Source organism: Coenobita brevimanus, chromosome 23, assembly GCF_032717465.1.
Source record: "Coenobita brevimanus isolate Jiangsu-jjx chromosome 23, ASM3271746v2, whole genome shotgun sequence".
Taxonomy (NCBI): Eukaryota; Metazoa; Arthropoda; class Malacostraca; order Decapoda; family Coenobitidae; genus Coenobita; species Coenobita brevimanus.
Window position 1 is genome coordinate 5,434,637 of NC_136976.1, and position 20,021 is coordinate 5,454,657.

At 41.7% G+C, this 20,021-nt stretch overlaps 1 non-coding gene across 1 annotated transcript; it reads right to left on the reverse strand.

The window, feature by feature from the left end:
- Positions 1-19,337: 19,337 nt before the first annotated feature.
- On the reverse strand, positions 19,338-19,456 carry LOC145393204 (5S ribosomal RNA). The gene has a single exon (XR_013896160.1). It is a non-coding gene; the product is annotated as a 5S ribosomal RNA (ribosomal RNA).
- Between the last annotated feature and the right edge of the window lie 565 nt (positions 19,457-20,021).

The window sequence follows — 20,021 nt, forward strand, 5'->3', positions numbered from 1 at the left end:
TTTCATTAGAGAGAGAGAGAGAGAGAGAGAGAGAGAATGAATCTGCTGTCGATAGCGTAAACTGGGTATTTCATTTACTCTGTTATATCATCCTACTCAGTCTGCTGGTGATGGCGTAAAAATGGGAAGCTTTATTTACTCGTTTCACTGATTTATACAGAAAAGATTATAATGCTTGGAAAACCTAAGTACCTAATGTGCCGAGTCAGTAGAGAGGTAGTGTGATTAATGTAGACTACCCTTGTGATTTCCAGGTTAGGTAGGGGACAGCTTAAGAAGCTGAATTTAATACCATAACACCCATCGGCATGTAAATACACCCCACCTAATACCAGTACACTAGTCCTGTATGAGGCAGCCCTAGCATGGATTCAATATGGAAGGTGGGTGTTAGCGCCGAACTGGTGACATGTGGAGATTTGAAGGTATGCATAGAATTCAGTTGGCTACACTTCTTGCACGGCATATCAACTCAGTCTTTCTTTAATATACCATGCAGACACAGATGATGAAATAACTGCATTCTTGCTGCTGTCGCTCGCTATATCAGCTGCATAACGTTCACAGCCATGCAGAGTATAATCACTGAGATAAGAAATCGAAAGTGATGTAAGAGAAGTGATAAAACTACTAAAACTTTGCATTAATTTCTTCACTACGATGACGCATATTTTATTTCACGCAAGATTACCATCAAATAATTATGTTCAATAATCTTATTAAATTCTAGTATGAAAGGCAGTGAGTAAGGGTAGCCTATACTAAACCACAGCAGCCTGGTAATTGCAGGAATGATATGGGAAATACACCATCACAGTAAATGGTTATAAAAGTGGGCGATCACTGTCTTCTGCACGTGAAAATGTAGAGCGTATGGACACACACACACACACACACACACACACACACACACACACACACACACAAAAGCATACTGGCAGTAGACTCCCTCTGTCTGTATTTCCTACTTCCTATGATCTCCAGTCTTTCAAACGCTGTGTCCAGACATCTGAGATAAACGGATCTTGAATTTGGCTCTCTATTGTATTGCTCGTTTTTACTTGGAGGGAACGTTTCTCGGGCTCCGGCTTTTGGCGCCTTCTTCCTTGGAAAAAAAAAAAAAAAAATGATGTAGCGGACCAAAAGTTACTCGGACCAGAAGTGTACCAAATAACAACTAAGCAGGCATGGCTGATGACGTCATGAATGCATCATCCACCCAAGGCCGTCTCTATGTACTTCATCCTGTGTCGACCCATTGTATTGATGCAAGGTTGGGTTAGATCAATGGTTCTCTCTCTCTCTCTCTCTCTCTCTCTCTCCCTCTCACACACACACACACACACACACACACACACACACACACACACACACACACACACACACACACACACACACACGCTAATTTACAAGTTACTAAAGATTTTTGTTCCTTAACTGTGGCGCAATATTGCAGACAGGTGCCACTTTCAGATCGATATCCAATGTCAACTATACTATTACCAAGCATACACTTCACATCACAGACACTGATCATTAGACATTAAATAATTCAACCATCAAGTAAAATCAGACAGACTCTAAGAAGTATAAAATTTTAGGAGAAATGGGTCTGCCAGTCTGATTTTGGGTACCACCGGACTTAAGATAAAATGGGGGCGAGGAGGAAGTGCGTTACTTTCGAAAATTTTAAATCATACACCCCAAATTGTATTACTGTTGTTCATGTATTTCTTTAACAGCGAGTACCAGTTATATGGCCTACCGTAGTTATTAGGAATATGCGAGTCTGATAATTACAGTATCAATAAAGTAAATAAAATACACTGGAAACATTCGACTAATTCTCTGTCTCTGCGACCCATAGTTTGAGAACCACTGGCCATTTTTACAAGCTGGGTTCGTGTTATCTGTCTCTCGTGGTGAAGAATGGAAGGATGGGAGACAGCCTCGAGTAGGAGAGGAGGGGGGGGGGATGTTAGTAATATACGGTGGAGGTATTGGAAGATGGATGGATAGGAAAGGATGAAGAAAGACAGAAGGAAGGAAATGGATTGCATTAGCAAAGGAAACTGAAATAGTGTACGATGGATGGAGGGGAATAGATGTAGGGAAGGAGAGGGATGAATCTGATGAAGGATGAGTGGCAATAGCGGAGGAAGGATGGATGATAAGGAGCAGTGGGAAGAAAGGAGATAACATAAGTAGAGGAACGAAAAAGACAATACTGGAATGAGGAGGAGGAAACAAATGGAATAAGTCGGAGTGGACACAAGAAATGAGAAAGTGGAGAGGGGAAAGAAGGAAGAGACCCAAATGGAAGAAAGGGATCGGAGGGGATAAATGCAGAGGGGAAAGACGAAAGTTGGAGAAAGGGGACGACGTGAGATGGAAAGAATGGAAACGGGAAGATGGAAGGAAGGGAGGGCGATAGATGGAAAGGCGGTAGACGAAAGATGGAAAGATGGAAAGACAACAATGGAAAGAGGGGAAAGACGACAAATGGAAAGGGGGGAAGAGAATGGATGGTAAGAGGGGAGGACGGTAGATGGAAAGAGGGCAGAGACGATAGATGGAAGGAGGGGAAGACGATTTACGAAAAGAGATGCAGCCAATACTCTTAAACCTGTCTTCTGTTTCACCTTCTGTACCTTCTTGATTAAGCCTCTTTTCTTCCCACTATGCACCTTTTAAAAATGGAGAAAAAGGAGACAGATGGAAGGAAAGAAAGCGAAAGATAGATATAAGGCGATAGACAGAAAGAGAAGCTGATAAATGGAAGAAGCAGAAAAGGAAAGCTAAACAGGGAAAGGCGGAAAATGAAAAGAGAGGAGAAAACTTAGTGAAAAGATGGAATGTAGTGGATGGGAAGAGGGAAGGGATAGATGACAAAGGTGTAAGGTAAAATGACACTGGATTTACAGGTGGATGACCTCTCTCTCTCTCTCTCTCTCTCTCTCGTCACCTTCACGCGATTATATTCATCTGATGGGAGGCATCTTTTGGTGAAGCGCTTAAATGGAGACTTTATGACTCTATTTTTTCCGAACTCTAGTCTTAATCTTTACTTCCAAGCTGCGGAAATCGTCTGGTTGTAGCAAATAAAAGGTGATATAGAAGTTATCACAGTAAAATAGTCTCTGGGTCGACATATACACCCCCAACCTAAGCCCCTCCTTAATATACACCCCTCAAACCTTAGCTCCTCTTTGTGGCAACCAAATTAAGACGTCCCAGACTGGATATGTTGGGCGGGAAAGAGGCACAGGTTACAGCGTGAATTCTTTTATTTTCTCTAGCGCTTTGGGCTACACAGAATCCAACTCCAGAGAGCTTGGGTTCTGTGTAGCCCGAAACTTTAGGAAAAAATAAAAAAATCAAGCTCTGACCTCTGTCCTACCCAACATTTCCACTTGTCACAAGCGATTATCTCCATATTTCAGACTGTTATGTAAATCACTGTGTATCAATTTATGCAACATTTGTGGCCTCCATATACGTAACACATGAATATGAAAAAATGCGTATGTCAAGGTGAATACAAATGGATTGTGGATGACCTCATGTAACACATGAATCTGGAAAAAACATACGACAAGGTGAATATAGAAGGATTATGGGAGATTTTACGTATGATTGGGTACTGTGGTGTGAACTGGAAACTACCGAATGCTTTAAGGAGCTTTTATGGTGGCAGTGAGGCAGGTGCAAGGGCAGAGAAATATCTAAGTGAGAAGTTCAGAACCACTTTTTCTTTGACACAAGATGGGGTATGAGAGATCGAAACAAGAATTATGGAAAGGTGAATGAAGCTAGTGATGAAAAGGAGGGTGGGGGGGGGGGGAATGGAGTACTTCAGACCTTAAGTATGTAGATAATGCAGTAATAGCCTACCTGTAGACAGTGAATCATATTTAAGCAAACTAGTGAGTTGTGTGTGTGTGTGTGTGTGTGTGTGTGTGTGTGTGTGTGTGTGTGTGTGTGTGTGTGTGTGTGTGTGTGTGTGTGTGTGTGTGTGTGTGAAGCACGGCCAAAACTGATTTAAAAGAATGAAACGTGACAGGATGGTTGAAACTGGGTCCAAAATGGGCTAGTTTCAATTTCATGTTGATTGATATTTTCTTGAATTTTGGCCCTTAATAATGATCTCAATTGGTGTTTACAATACGCGCACGCACAAGAAAGAGGCGGCGGGGCATATTTCACCTGTCTTTGGAGAGAGAGAGAGAGAGAGAGAGAGAGAGAGAGAGAGAGAGAGAGAGAGAGAGTTAAATCCCAGATTACTGAAGAGGGACCTCCCATTTTCACTGAATAAGATTTTCCCTTTAATGAGAGAGGAAACACGCTCAACATTTTTCTGGAAAGGAAGACCAAACACATTTCTTTCTTTCTTTCTTTTTTAATTTTCTCCTCAGACCTGTGAACACGCAAGCTGCCTCTACTTTGACCCGGGAGAGCTTCATGAAAAAAAAAAAAAAAAAAAAAAAAAAAAAAAAAAAATAGCTTCCCCCCAAAAAAAATAAAAAGTCTGACAAGCATTATGACGGCAGGCCTGATGGGGTGATGATGTCCGGCAGTAACACCCTTCCACGCCATCACCAGCCCTCCTGCCCAGAGATTACGATTTTTTATTGCAAATTGGATTTCGCTTTCGAATCCGCACCCCTGTTTCGCCTTCCATTCCCACCTGCTGGTTTACTTCCCTTCATTTCCCTTTTCATGAACCAAAAATCTAATGAATGTATTTTTACATGGACACAATATTGATTCTGACGAGCATCTGTTAGTGCTACGAGTCAGTAATCCTGTCACAACGATGATGTAATTTTACATTTTACTCGTTCTATCACCGTACATTTGTATTACGTGAGGATCCTGAAAGTGGTTTTTATTTTTTTTTTTTTAAGGAAATGAACAGAGAAAGGAAAAACAACAACAAAAAAATCCATACACAAGACTACAAGTGTCCTCCATTCATAACAGAATCTATTACAGTTGGGATTGAACTGCTGTGGATTGAAGTTCGGGGAGAAATTCTTCTGAGGAAGCGAGTTCCAGAGAAGTGGCCTGGAGAGTAAATGCATTCTGGCAGGGAGAAGTTCTGCAATATGGTGGTGTGTCGTTCAAGTCATGAGCGCTACCAGTTGCCCGTGTAGCACGGGAGAAAGCGTGGAGACGTTGCACAATGGATGCAACTTCATCTAATGATTTGCCATAAAAGTATCTGTAAAACTGTGAAAGAGAGGCAATATTCCTCTTCACTTGCAGATGGGATTGTTCATTCGTGGGTTATAAGTTATTCTTATTCCTTTGATATGAATTTTGTCTACAGGTAGATTTTTCAGGATTTAGGGCAACCTCTCCAAATCCACTCCACAATGGTAAGCGATATTCTAACTGAGAATGCACATGACTAATGTAAATTACACTCGTAGCTAGTTGCTTGTTAGTGAAGAAGTTACAGCCTCTGCACAATAATCCAGGTTTCTATGAGACGGTTTTAGCAAGTGATTAATGTGAGAGGTCTAGCTGAGGGTACTTTTTAGTGAAAAACCAACAATTTTAATACTACAGAAAATAGTAATGTTGGCTAAATTGAAGGTAATGTAGAAATCAGGCAATAGCTATCTATTAGTAGACGGGATGTACTTGGTTTTTCCAACATATAATGAGACAACGTTATTTTGCCCCCATTCGGTGATCTTAGAGAAGTCTTGAGTTATGGAGATTGCTGTGCTGTGCTGGGGGTCAATGCTATCCAGCTTTTGTGAGCTGGTGGTTAATAATGAAGAAATCGTGAAGCATTGAGTCGTCTGCGTGTGAGTGAAGGGGATTATTGGCGACAGACAAAAGATCATAAATATGAATGAGGAATAAAGTTGGAGCCAGAACTGATCCTTGTGGTACAACAGCATTAACTGAATGGACAATTGAATATACTTCATCTGCCTTTACTCTTATCTTTCTATTGCAGAGATATGAGGAGATCAATGAAACAAAATATAGGAGGCCATAGCAAGGGGGTGCTGATGACGGGAAACGGTTCCATACACTGTCAAAGACTTAAGAAATACAGATCAAGGGCTCCTGCCTCGGTCTCACCATGTTGGTTTACTAACTGATTCTACGAGTAATAAGACCATGTCTACACTGGCTTGCGTGGCCAAAACTATATTGTCTGTCACTAATTAAACTGTTGGACTCAAGATGTCTAATAATGTGCTTATTAATTACAATATCAAATACTTTATCAAAAGAAGACGCGATAGCTACAGGTCTATGAACTTCCCCTCTTTTGAACTGGGCAGATTTTGACTTCTTTCCATGAATTAGGGAATGAAAACGTACTTAGGAATAGTCTGAACAATTTAGCTACAACAGGAAGTTCTGGGGAACCAATTTTTGTCAAAATTATAGGAATTCCATATGGACGCGGAGGTTTGTTGGCAAAAATGTTAGCATTTCCATAGAGGTCATTTACAGTGTTTTTATCTGAGGATATTATTAGAGGAATGGGTGGTGAACTGTTGGGTTGCTGTTGAAGGAACTGAGAGTATACCAAAATATTCTCTTCTCAAATAGATTATTTAATATTCTGGATGCTTGGTTATGAAGAAAGTATGATTTGGCGAGAACTGCTGCTGCTTTTGCGTGGATCTGGTAGCAGGACTAGTAATACTATAATGCTGAGTAATAGTGTTTTGAGATTTAGGAGGGAGTGGGCTGAAAAGTGGGGCGGGGGAGCTCAAGAAAGACTGGGAGGGTAAATGGGGTTCAAGAAGTTTCAGAAGAGTAGGGAGGGGGTAAGGGCTTGTAGAGGGGAAAGGGGAGAGGGAGCGGGGAGGGGTAGAGGAATAAAGGGAGGGTGAGGAGAAATTAGGTACAGGAATGGAGGGAGGGTGAGGAGAAATTGGGTACGGGAATGGAGGGAGGGTGAAGAGAAATTGGGTACGGGAATGGAGGGAGGGTGAGGAGAAATTGGGTACGGGAATGGGGGAAAGGGAGGGGGAGGAGAAATTGGGTACGGGAATGGAGGGAGGGGGAGGAGAAATTGGGTACGGGAATGGAAAGAGGGGGAGGAGAAATTGGGTACGGGAATGGAGGGAGGGTGAGGAGAAATTGGGTACGGGAATGGAGGGAGGGTGAGGAGAAATTGGGTACGGGAATGGAGGGAGGGTGAGGAGAAATTGGGTACGGGAATGGAGGGAGGGTGATGAGAAATTGGGTACGGGAATGGAGGGAGGGAGTCATTAACTAAAGTGGTTGGGGACGGAAGGGGGAGGGGGAAGTGCGAAGTACAGTAATGTGGGGAACAGCGACAGAGAAGAAGGGTGTGTATCTGTGTAAAGGGGGTGTAGGATGTATGCTGTATGTATTCATGTATGTATGTAAATATGTATGTATGTATGTATGTATGTATGTACGTACGTATACTGCGGGTGGGAGGGCGCAGCTTAATGTGGGTTATATAATGCAAATGTTGCGTGTTATTACTCTCGTTTCCTGCTAGCTAATGATCAGCCTCATTTTACCCTTTGGTGTGGTAAATACATGCGCGGTTTATTGATAATGATCATGATGATGACGATGATAATAACAATAATAAAAGTGATATGGAAAGGACGAACAGCAAATTAATAAAATAATGTAACGTCACACGGAGGATATGACCAAGAGGGAGTACAGATAATATGAAAACTTTTTAGATCTTGGGACTTACTCTGAGCAGAATAAACTCATCCGACATGAGCATGAATGTAATCTAAAGTCGTCCCGAGTATGTGATGGTTAATGGCGACAGGACTAGCGCTTTTAGATTCTCGGTACTCAATTTCGGTCATTTAAAATCATCTGGCGTTACAGTAAATATCTCGCCACAGCTAAACACCTTAATCCTGGAAGAGGCGGCCACGAACAAATTGCCTTCATGTCACCCTGTCCTCTGCCATCATGCTGCTGTGAATACGCTGTTAGAATGGTTCCGGCTACAAGAGGGTAAATGAGCAGTAATTTCAACACACTGGAACATAAACTGATATGGGCGTAATTTCCTGCTCAAAAAGGAGATTATGCGCTTCACACGGCCTCGGCAAATACTCACGGGAGCACCAACTCACTCATAATACTCTCTTCGGTAAACGGATTGCGTGAGTGACAAAAGCTGGTTAGTGTTTTACGATGTGAAATATCTTGCATTTAATTTTTGCATTTGCAGTAAAAAATAACCACAATTTTTTATTCTACTGTACATTTGCACTTAGAATCAGCCCATACTACTTTTCCTTGCTGTATTTGCTATACATTACCTTTTCTGTCTATTTTGCCATTATTAATAGCTTAGTAAATTACAGAAACATGAACATTCTCTGTAACTTGCCAGTCATTTTCGAACACATCAGTAACATTATGAGCATAACGTTTTTCTGCTGGAAGTAACCCACATTCAGTTTCTGGATTTAATACTGAGAAACATCACACGTTTTTGTACCCACTCTTGCAAGTGAGAGCGGGTTTTATGTTTTACTGGATGTATGCGCGCCCACGCACGGATATATATATATATATATATATATATATATATATATATATATATATATATATATATATATATATATATATATATATATATATATATATATATATATTATATATATATATATATATATATATATATATATATATATATATATATATTGTGTGTGTGTGTGTGTGTGTGAGAGAAAAATAACTCAAAAAGTTCTTATCCTATTTTTACCAAATCTGTTGGAATTTTTTTAGAACAATCGGTTAGAGGTCAAAGTTTTATCCGGCAAGGTAAGCTTAACCAGATTTTTTCCGATTAAGACTACACTTAATGGAAGGGTGGAAGGTAAGGTATGAACGAAGAAGGGCAGTAAATGTTAAGGGCGCAGGGTATGGTTACACTCCAACCCGTGTGTCTGTGTGTTAACAAAATATCAAGATAATTCTGATCACTTCACTTACCGTCACAAACATGACACCCAAGCACTCAACGTTCGTAGAAAAACCCACAACAGATAAATTGATATGGAATTGCTAGCTCAGTGTTAGGTTTCTGGTGTATTTATAACAACACAGTGCGGCCGCTCCGCGATACTTCCTGGATCAACAAACAGTTCACCCACTTCACTATCAGCAGCTGTTTTTTCTGTACTCTTCCTACCACTGGACGGGTTTATTAGGAATATCTCGGGTTGGGTTGGGTTAGGTTAGGTTAGGTTAGGTTAGGTTCGGTTTGGCTAGAATCTTTTCTATTCCTTCACCACGATTTTCTTTTTTATTTTCTTTTGCTTTCCTTTCTTTACTTTTTCTATTTATTTTCAATTTTATTCGGCACATTCCGGACGGAAAGTATTAGATCTCAATTTACTCATAATCTCTAAAATCACAGCTGTTTTTTGTTACACTCTTGGTACTGAAAGACGATTTCATTTCACACCATATCGGACTTATAGGGTTAAAAACTATATTACATTCCAGTAAATACAATGATGTCCTCTATAATTTGCTTACCTTTTACTGCGATTATCACTTTTTCCTTTATTCTTAGTAAACGCAGGAAATTTTATTCGCGAGGTATCGGGCTGAAAACTTTAGAAACCGCATTTATTGTGCCACATATATAGAGATAATATCTGTTCTCAGTAGCATGAGTTTTTTTTTTTCACGTTACCAATAGATTATTAGTTCTCGGAAATATCGGACTGAAGGGGCTGCATTCAAACATGGCTTTTCTGCTTTACTACTACTACCGCCACACAGTTATGTTTACCTCAAGAGGGACATCTCGGAAAGGTGTTAATGCGAATTCTCCGTATACCTCAACTCTCTCAGGCTGCTAAGACTCAAGCTCTGCTGAATAGAATCATGTGACGGCATTCCGAATAATACAGTACTATAGTCTATTTGATTGACCTGTTCAGCTGAGATGTATGGGGTGAGTAGGGTGTGTTTGAATCGCGGCTGCTGATTGGCCGCCGATGATTTAAATTTACACCTCTTCTTATTTTAACAAATAGATATTTATATTTTTAAACTGCCTTCAATACAAGACACCAGATTAAATATGGTATAATTTCCGAAGCTGAAGAGGTCAATATTAGCTTTAAAAGTTTACTGTTATCAAAGAGAATTAAGTTGATTATAAAGTTTCATAAAACGATGAGTGACGTTTGAAATAAATTATCCACCCACGGTGTACATCCACGTCCGCATGTTGCACTACATCCATGCACGGTGTACACCTACGTCCGCATGTTGTGCTATAATACTGTATCCACCCACGGTGTACACCTACGTCCGTATGTTGCACAACAATACATGCCTGCATTTACTGCAACGACATCATCGGCGGCCAATCAGCAGCCGCGTAACAAACACACCCTACTTGCCCCATACATCTCAGCTGCACAGGTCAATCAAATAGACTATAGTGTTGTCACCATAAGAGGGTTGATTGTCAAATAATACAGTACTATAGTCGCGGCGCGCGACTCTGAGGTTGTTATTATCGTGCCCTGGCAACCTGCCACTCAAAAATGCGTCTGATTTCGTGTATAATATGAGACGCATGTGATTCGTGTAAAATATGTTCGTGTATAATAATATTCGTGAAAGATATATTCATGCATAATAATATGATTCGTGTATGATATGAAATCGGACGCACTTTTGAATGATAGGTTGCCAGAGTACGATAATGACAACCTCAGAGTCGTGCGCCGCGACTATAGTGTTGTTGTCACCGTAGAGTTAATGGTGTCAAATAATACAGTACTAGTGTTGTTGTCATAATAAGAGGGTTAATGGTGTCAAATAATACAGTACTAGTGTTGCTGTCATAATAACGGTTAATTGTGTCAAATAATACAGTACTAGTGTTGTTTTCATAATAAGAGGGTTAATGGTGTCAAATAACACAGTACTAGTGTTGCTGTCATAATAACAGGGTTAATGGTGTCAAATAATGCAGTACTAGTGTTGCTGTCATAATAACAGGGTTAATGGTGTCAAATAATGCAGTACTAGTGTTGCTGTCATAATAACAGGGTTAATGGTGTCATAATGCAGTACTAGTGTTGCTGTCACCATAGGAGAGTTAATGGTGACAAATAATACAGTACTAGTGTTGTTGTCACCATAAGAGGGTTGATGGTGCTCAATGACTCATTTTCAACACAATAAAACCATTCAGCGTTAACTGGAAAAGGATATTAGTATTGCTCTGGCCTTAAAGTAATTGTTGATACATGTTTAACACCCCGTGGCTCGTATGCTCACCATTAGCTGAATAAAATCGTCTGGGCTTTGCTGGAAATAAATAGGGTACTAAAGTTGTCCCGTCCATCAGCAGGGCATTTCATGTCGTACTGATTTAGATTCATTCCCACCCCGTCTGCACCAGTTAGGGCACTTCGGGACGAATAATTTCCACTCGTGACCATTAGCTCCAGTCAGGCGCACTGATGGATTTCGGGTCCAGGCATTAAGTTTTGGTCAAGTCACGCCATATCAGATTACTTCAGGCCAAGTTAGATAACTTTGATTCCTTCACATTAGGTCCGTTCGGGTTTCTTTAGGGTCCTTCGTGTCAAATAACGCAGTCAGGACCTTCACATTCAAATGGGCCTAAACAGCCCACTTCAGGTTCAATCCTATCCAGTCCTGCCATTTTGGGAAATAGCATCCAGTATTTCAATAGTATGGTTACGATTAACCACGATTATAATAATATAAGTGCCACATTACGACGATTTCCAATTCAGTCAGTTCTAACACAGCTGCAAATAGATCTATAAAAATGTCTCATAATTTTATACAGGTATACGATAAATTCTTTGGTTACTTTCGGGCAAGACATGACTGTGTGTATAGACAGCTGCAGGAACTCATTGGCGGCTCAGCTCCATTTTCTAAAATATCATGAGCCATCTCGAAAAATGTTTCTCTTACTAATAATTTAGTGAGAGAATTTAACTGTTTATTGTCAAAGTATGAGTGACGTTTGTAATTCATGTACAACATTAATCTACGATATATATATATATATATATATATATATATATATATATATATATATATATATATATATATATATATACAGCACACACACACACACACACACACACACACACACACCGAACACAGGTTGATACATATATAGATACACTTATAGATATCGATAGACATAAAGACACAGACAGACATAGACAGACAGATAAACATAGATAGACGGACTGATAAACAGACAGATAGACAGATAGATGGATATTATTGGCTGATAGATACTGTGATTCAACAAGCGAAATTAAGTCAGGCTCTTGAGTGTTCCTGCAGCTTTACATACGGCATTGCATCCCTGTAGATACAGTAACTGTCATATGAATGTAAATGAAGGAAGTTATCATAATCAGATTTTAATTTACCTCCAGGATCAAGAAGGTCAATGACATACAGCAATGTTCTTCCTAAAAAGCAATATCACGGGCAAGTGTAAAATTAAATTAATTTCGCTAACGAAATGTCTAGTTATCTTACGTATTCAGTCAGGACAAAAGCTTTCAGATTTGTACATTTTTCCTTCTCCACTTCCCTCTGCCCGCTACTGTTCCTTAGGTAAGAGTAGTTAGTTTTCGTTTCTCTACTGATATAAGAGTGTCTCAGATACGATGTGTCAGTGAAGAAAGTGACGACCATGCCCTAACTGAGAAGAAGACAGAGTGCTGCTGCGTGCGTACTTTTTGGCAAACTCTGTACATTGCTTACAAAAATGTCATATGGCTGTACAAAGTTCCATCTCTATACTTTAATACCAGAAATTGCAATTATACACTCGAAAAGAATTTACTGAAGAATGTTTTCAACATTTCATAAAGGTTTCAAAACGCAAAACAAAAAATATAGATACTTTTTTGTCGGGTCTGTACCGTCTGACACAAAGTTTCCCCAATATTTTCACCTCTTCTGCTTCTCATTTTCCTCTGGTGGGTAATATTCCTAAGCCGAATGAGACTTGACATGTGTATCTGCTCATAGGTGAATGTCTTTGCTATGATGCGTCAGGAAGAAAATGACAAATATACCTTAAGTGTGAAGCAGACGCAGTGGAGCAGAAGGAGAATTTTTTGTCACTTCCTGATCCATTCGTCATTTGCTTCACTCACATTAGTCACTTCACTCTCTCACCAATCTCCCAGTCTTACTTCACTTCCTCCCTCACATCAGTCCTACAGTTCATGCCCCCACCATGCACATCCCTTCCTCACCACGCTTCCCCACTTCACTTCACAGTGGAAATGTTACAACCAAATCGACGTTCAAGCCTGATCACAACTGGCCATCGGCTATACCGAAGGTGTTATGGATCTTCATCTAGTCAGAAAAACGCGCACTATAACTCCTCGCCAAGCAACCCGTCATCCAGCCAGCGATCCTCAACAAGCCCCCTCTCCAAGTGCTTCTCCCTTGTGTCTGTACAACTTCCTCGATATTTCACCAGAATACACCCAAGTTGTGTCATAAATCAGTGACACACAGCATCTCTCGTGTCCTCTCCTTCACAGCCTCCTCTCTTTCTCTCCTTCACACCCTTTCATATTCCTTTTTATGCATGTTGTCCAGTGTCCTGTTAAGCCTTCCTTGTACCACCTTACTGGTGATTAGGATAGTCTTAGAGCTCATTCCTGCTTATGGCCTTCCCCTAATTGTATAAGGTTCGCACTGAATGGTAAAAATAGAACCTAATAAAAAAAAGTTTGTCATATTTAAGATTAGGACGCGTCACACTGATTTTTTATTGTACGGACCAGTAAGCTGTGGGGTCATGGTCATGGGCTTCTTGCTGCCCACGGACCATTCTTAACCCCTTCAGAGCGATGACGTCTTTTTAATTTTCAATCAGCCTATCACCACACTTTTTTTTTTTTTTTCGTCGATTTGGTTGAACCTATGTAGTGAAGGTGTTGGTAAAGGCTACATCTAACCCCTCCAATTATAACATTATCCTCTAAGCTGAATAACGTCATCTGAGGTTAACACGACAGAATATAAGTAACGAACCCTGGCTGAAGGAATCCACAAACCATGAGATGAACTGAACTGCGCCAGAATGTCCCACTCCACCACATTCATTCCTAAACACAGTTTTTTCCTTCCATCTTTCTCGTCATCACATTGGCGCTGTGTATCTTATATATATATATATATTTTTTTTTTCTTTTTATGTCTCCGACTCTGGGCAAAGGCTTCAGAGCCTATATATTGGGGGCAGTAGCCTATCCCAAGGTCCAGTAGTCCTCCTACACCTCCACATGTCACCACTTCGGCGCTGACACCCATCGTCATGCTAGGGCTGTCTCATACAGGACTGGTGTATTGGTATTAGCGGGGGTATTTTTACGACATGTCGGCGGGTCTTTTGGTAGATCAGGAAAGTCTGCTTTTATGAAATTCAAATCCTTAAACTGTTCCCTGCCCCAGCCGGGATTCGAACCTGGGTCCATCAGGACTGCAGGCCGCCTCTCTACCGATTCAGCCATATATATATATATATATATATATATATATATATATATATATATATACACGAGTGCAACAAACCCCATGCATCGCTAGTATGTGAACTCGGGCTATTGCAGCGCTACATCTCACTAATCCACGATGCATTCACTCGTTTATATGGCTACCATCAAGTGCATCAAAAAGGTTCAGACTATAAGAAAACATTTGGCTTGCCACTCAGGATAGAGTTACCAGAAGGAAGCTTTGGTTCAAGTGAGCTGATAGTGGGAGCCCCTCCGTACCATTTATCATATCACACCCACGTGGGTGGTTGCACGGTGGGTGTAGTGCATCGCCAGGTGTGTGTGTGTGTGTGTGTGTGTGTGTGTGTGTGTGTGTGTGTGTGTGTGTGTGTGTGTGTGTGTGTGTGTGTGTGTGTGAAGTGTAACTCAAATAGCTTTATTCGACTTTGGAGGGTTGCCACCGGGGTAACCTACTACTTTAGAAACAAAAGGTCAAAGCAAAGAATAAGATGAACTCATTAATCAGATTTTAGCGAAATGGTAAAGAATTGAGAGTCTGACAGTGACGAATTATATCGATTTTGAGAACTGGCCATAAATTACCTCATGGGAAAGTCAAAGATTTATTCATTCATTTATTTTTTTTTTTACGCGATTTCTGACAAAATTTGGTGGAAGGATTTAGGTTCAACTAATAATGAAACAAATGAAGTGATTCTATTCTGGGAACAATAAGTCAAAGGTCAAGGCCAATTACAAAGTCAAAGTTCTGATACGGTTGCATCAAACTTGGTGGAACGGTTGAGGGTCAGGCAAAGATTAATTAGTTCGAAATTAAGAACTAATCGAAGGTCAGACACAGAACTTGGGTCCTTAAACGAACTGTAAAGTGGAGGTGTTATACTCTGAGTATTTCTTCCTCTTTTTAACTTAAAATAAGGCCGTGCATTTACAAGCAGACGAGAAAGAAAAACAAGTGTACTGCATTTATTTAACAGCATTCTTCATCATTTCCTCTGCACTCTTATTTCGGCTTCATTCTACATTTGATAGTTTCTTCCTAACCTCCTTCCTCTCTCCGCCATGCTTCTCTCCTGTGCGGTTGGTCAGTCCTTCACAAACTCTCTGTTCTCACAATCTTATGTCAGCCTCAGCCACTCCTTTCTGTCATCCCAGTTCCTCTTGCTCCTTTCTGTCATCCAATTTCCTCTCTCCCCTTTCTGTCATCACATTTCCTCTCTCTCCTCTCTGTCATCCCAGTTCCTCTCGCTCGTCCTTTCAGAGCTTTTATCGCTTGAAATTCAGCCTTTTCTCCTCCTCCTCCTCTGTTTCTCATTATTCTCGTCCTTCATTCGCCTCTTGATTATTCTTGTCAATTCCTCTTCGTGTTTCTCGTCGCGGACTTCCTTCTTCATCTGACATTTATACTTGCCCCACATCAACTTCACCCCTCCTCCTCCATTTTCTTCTCCTCCTCATTTTCTTCTTCTTCATCTTTGTCTTCTTCTTCTTTTTCCTCCTCCTCCTCCTGCTCTTCCTCGTCAGCGTCGCCACATTATCGCTTTCATTAAGGTTCTTACGTATAAAATCGCTGCTGTGTGTGTACGACAGAATCATATACTCGTACGTACACTTTTCACATCACATGAATAGACTCTCTCTCTCTCTCTCTCTCTCTTTCTCTCTCTGCAACTCGCCTTCCCTCTCTCTTTCTCTCTTTTTGTAATTAAAAGCGACTCTCTGGTTATTTGGTTACCATTAGCAAAAAATAAATATTGTGTGATTCATCTCGTGTGCTAGAGTGAGAAACCGTTGACTCTCTCTCTCTCTCTCTCTTTCTCTCTTACACAGAGGTAAATAAGGCTGAAAAGGGCTATTAGCAAAAATATTTTGAGAAACCCTGATCTACTCCACAACATCATTCCTAATATCAGAGATTCAAGTCACCACATACACCGCCACCATCTAGAGTGCCTCTTCTAACACCATCACCACCTTATGCTCCCACAGGAACTCCATCACCTACACCACCATAATAGCGCCAGAGCACTACATCCAACACCATCACCACCGTATTCCCACACACGCACTCCTCACCACTATCGATACTACCAAAAACACCATCCACACTACCACTTTCAACACCACATCCAACAACACTACCACAACCACCACACTGGGCCGCCACCACCACCACCACCACTTGCAGCACCACAACCTCACCACTATCATCATCACATTAGGCCACATGTACCCCTGTGAAGAGAGCCCCATGAGGAACAAGGCTCCCTTCAACCCACCTCCCTCCCCTCTATCCGTCCCCACTAAATCCCTCCTGATCCCACCCTCCCAGACCCTGCCAATTATCTATATCTCTTCCTCTTATCCCCATCCTCCATCATCTCTCCCTCGCTCCACCTTCTATCTTACTCTCTCCTCCCCTCAAATCAGCCCCTCCTGCATCTCCCCCACCATCGTCTTTCTCTCATTCTATCTCCCTCCCATCAGCCTCCCGCCCTCTCTCTCTCTCTCTCTCTCTCTCTCTCATATCGTTTTACTTACGTCTGCCCTTAAATCATCTTTCATTTATTTTTACCATTGTCCCTCACCCTCTGATAATTTGTTTCCCCTTTTCTCTTTTCCTTCTTCCCCTTCACCGCCATCTCTCCCTCCCATTTCTTTCTTTCCTTATTTTTTTATCTCCTCCATCTGCTCCACTTCAGCACCTCCCTCTCACCCCCTTTTTTTCCTCCTCCCGTTTCCTCTTATATCTCTTATATTCTTCTTTTCACCACGCCACCTTCCTTCGTCTTTCTTTCCCTCGTCCGGATTTCTCTCCTCTCTCCCTCTCATATGCCCCCCTCCCCCCCCTCTCTCTCTCTCTCTCTCTCTCTCTCTCTCTCTGTCAGTCTCTCTCTCTCTCTCCCTCTCTCTCTTTCTCAAATCCTCTTGCCCTCACCTTACCTTCATCCTTCTCACATTCGTCACACCTGTCATGTCTGTGTGTCGTTTGTTTGTATCATTATATAACATACGAGGTTGACAGCAGTAATCAGCTATTATTACTACGAAATTACCCGATATTATTTCCTTTACCGAGTTAACACGTCTCTTCCGCTGTCTGTCTGCACTACGTATGAGCTCCCTAACACCTTTCCTAAGCAATTTATTTACTTTATTACGTCTTCCTGTCCTAGTCTGTTACATAAATATTTCAAACATCGCCATACTTTGCATATTTAACGTACACAAGGCTATTAACACGTCATATTCAAACATAAATCGCTAAGGAAGAGGTGGTAGGGAGTCTCCTTACCCGAAGAGAATGTGAGCCCTACTCAATGAAAAATATGGGACCAATTCTGAACAAGGTAATCCAATTGTACACATTCCACTCTGGCAAGGCACTGTTCTCGTTATGTGCTAATAGACGGGTTTCTGCTCCGATGCACCTACAGCCCATTGACTACACTGCATTTCTGACTCATGGTGCACTGCTCTTCTGACTCATGGTGCACTGCTCTTCTGACTCATGGTACACTACTCTTCTGACTCATGGTACACTGCTCTTCTGACTCATGGTACATTGCTCTTCTGACTCATGGTACACTGCTCTTCTGACTCATGGTACACTGCTCTTCTATGGGCAGACACACAGCTGAGCAGCCATGGTAACTTAGCAATAACGACACTACAGCTCACCACTCAAGGTTGACACTGCTGAGAGTTTGGGTTTATACCTACCGATGCAACTGTCAAACAATTTAGTCAACACGAATAAAAGGATAAAAATCACTGTGGCTAATTTTTGGTTCGCCCGCTTATATATTTCATTCCCACTTTTTTTCACATATCCATCTTACCCCTCTTTATGGTGTCATCATCCTCTCACGTGATGTAGTGCTCCCTGCTTCTTATTTCACTTATATAATTCCTATTCTTTCTCTACCCTCGTCTCTTTCTATCTCCTCCCATCCTTCCTGTCGCTTTTCTATTACTCTTCTTTCCACATCAGGCGGCTCTGCACCGAGTGATAAGTCAGATGATTTCCTGTAACTTTAGAAACTTTTTACAATGCCGGGTGGTGATCATTTAACCAAATAACGGGGTGATGTGGAGCCTACTATGTTGTCCCTGTTAAGTGGGTGTACAGAAGTAAATGTAGCGTCCATTCAGGAACCAAACCTCCACACTTATCCCCATGCCTCGCTGTGGTGAGGTGCTTGGTGTCCACCACAAGGGAATGTACGGGTCAGCCCTGCAAGGGGGACGGCTTGCCTGCAATTGTTGGGTCTGCTCGATCAGCGAAACGGGGGTTGCACAACAAAAACAACCTCTCATCTCCAACCATTACCTCTCTTTCCTCTTCCCTTATATGTACTTTCATTTATATCTCTCTCCCTTCTTTATCTTTCCTTCATGCATCTCCCCATCAAACCCTTCCGTCTCCTTCCCCTCCAAAGCAACTTCTCCTCTTTCCCTACCTGCCTCCAGTTCCTACCTGATCCCACCAATCAATTCTCATCCTTCTGAATCCCCCCTCTCATTCCGCGTCAGTCGGCACAACGAGAGCTGAAGTTAGACGGGCAGATAGACAGGGATGAGTGTGGAGAAGGGCGCATGGTAGGGTAGGGTAAGGATCTGACAGGGTGTGATAAGAGGCAGGGAAGGTCATTTTTCATTCATTCATTGCCAGACGCCATGTATCCCAGACGGGGTGGCCAAGGGCTTAGAGTTAAATGTTTTACAGGGAGGGGCACTAATCCTCCACCAACCCCACTTGACACGTAGGGATGCCAACAGCATCTGGTGTTCCCAGGCGGTCACCTATCCAAGTACTAACCAGACCCAACGTTGCTTAACTTCGCTGATCGGACGGGAAGCGGTGTACCCAACGTGGTATGGCCGTTGGCAATTAAATATTGCGAGGATTCGAACCAGCGCTTGCAACTGCGTGAGTACAACAGCTTACCAAGTGAGCTATTTAGGGAAGGTAGGGCAGGATAAAGTATACGACTGATTGTGTCTCCAGGAGGGGAGAAGAAAACGCAGAGGAAAAATGTCAATCTAAGTAGAGAAATAGGGTGAACTAAGGGACACGGTGGGTGATTGAGGAGATTGCATACTGAGGGCCAGGGTAAAAGGGGAAGGGACAAGTGAATAACAGAAGACAGAGTGAATAATATGAGACAGTGAAAAATAAGAGGCTGGGTGAATACAAAGAGGAGCGGTTAATAAGAAACAGGGTGAGAAGGAGGCAGGGTGAATAATAAGAGGCGGTGTAAATGACAAGAAACAGGGTGAATAATGAGATACAGGACTGATGACAAGAGACAGGGTGAATAATAAAAGACTGGGTGAAAACAATGAGGCAGGGTGGATGACAAGAGGAAGGGTGAACAATAGGAGGCAGGGTGAATGACAAGAGGAAAGGTGAACAATAGAAGGCAGGGTGAATGACAAAAGGCAGGATAAATA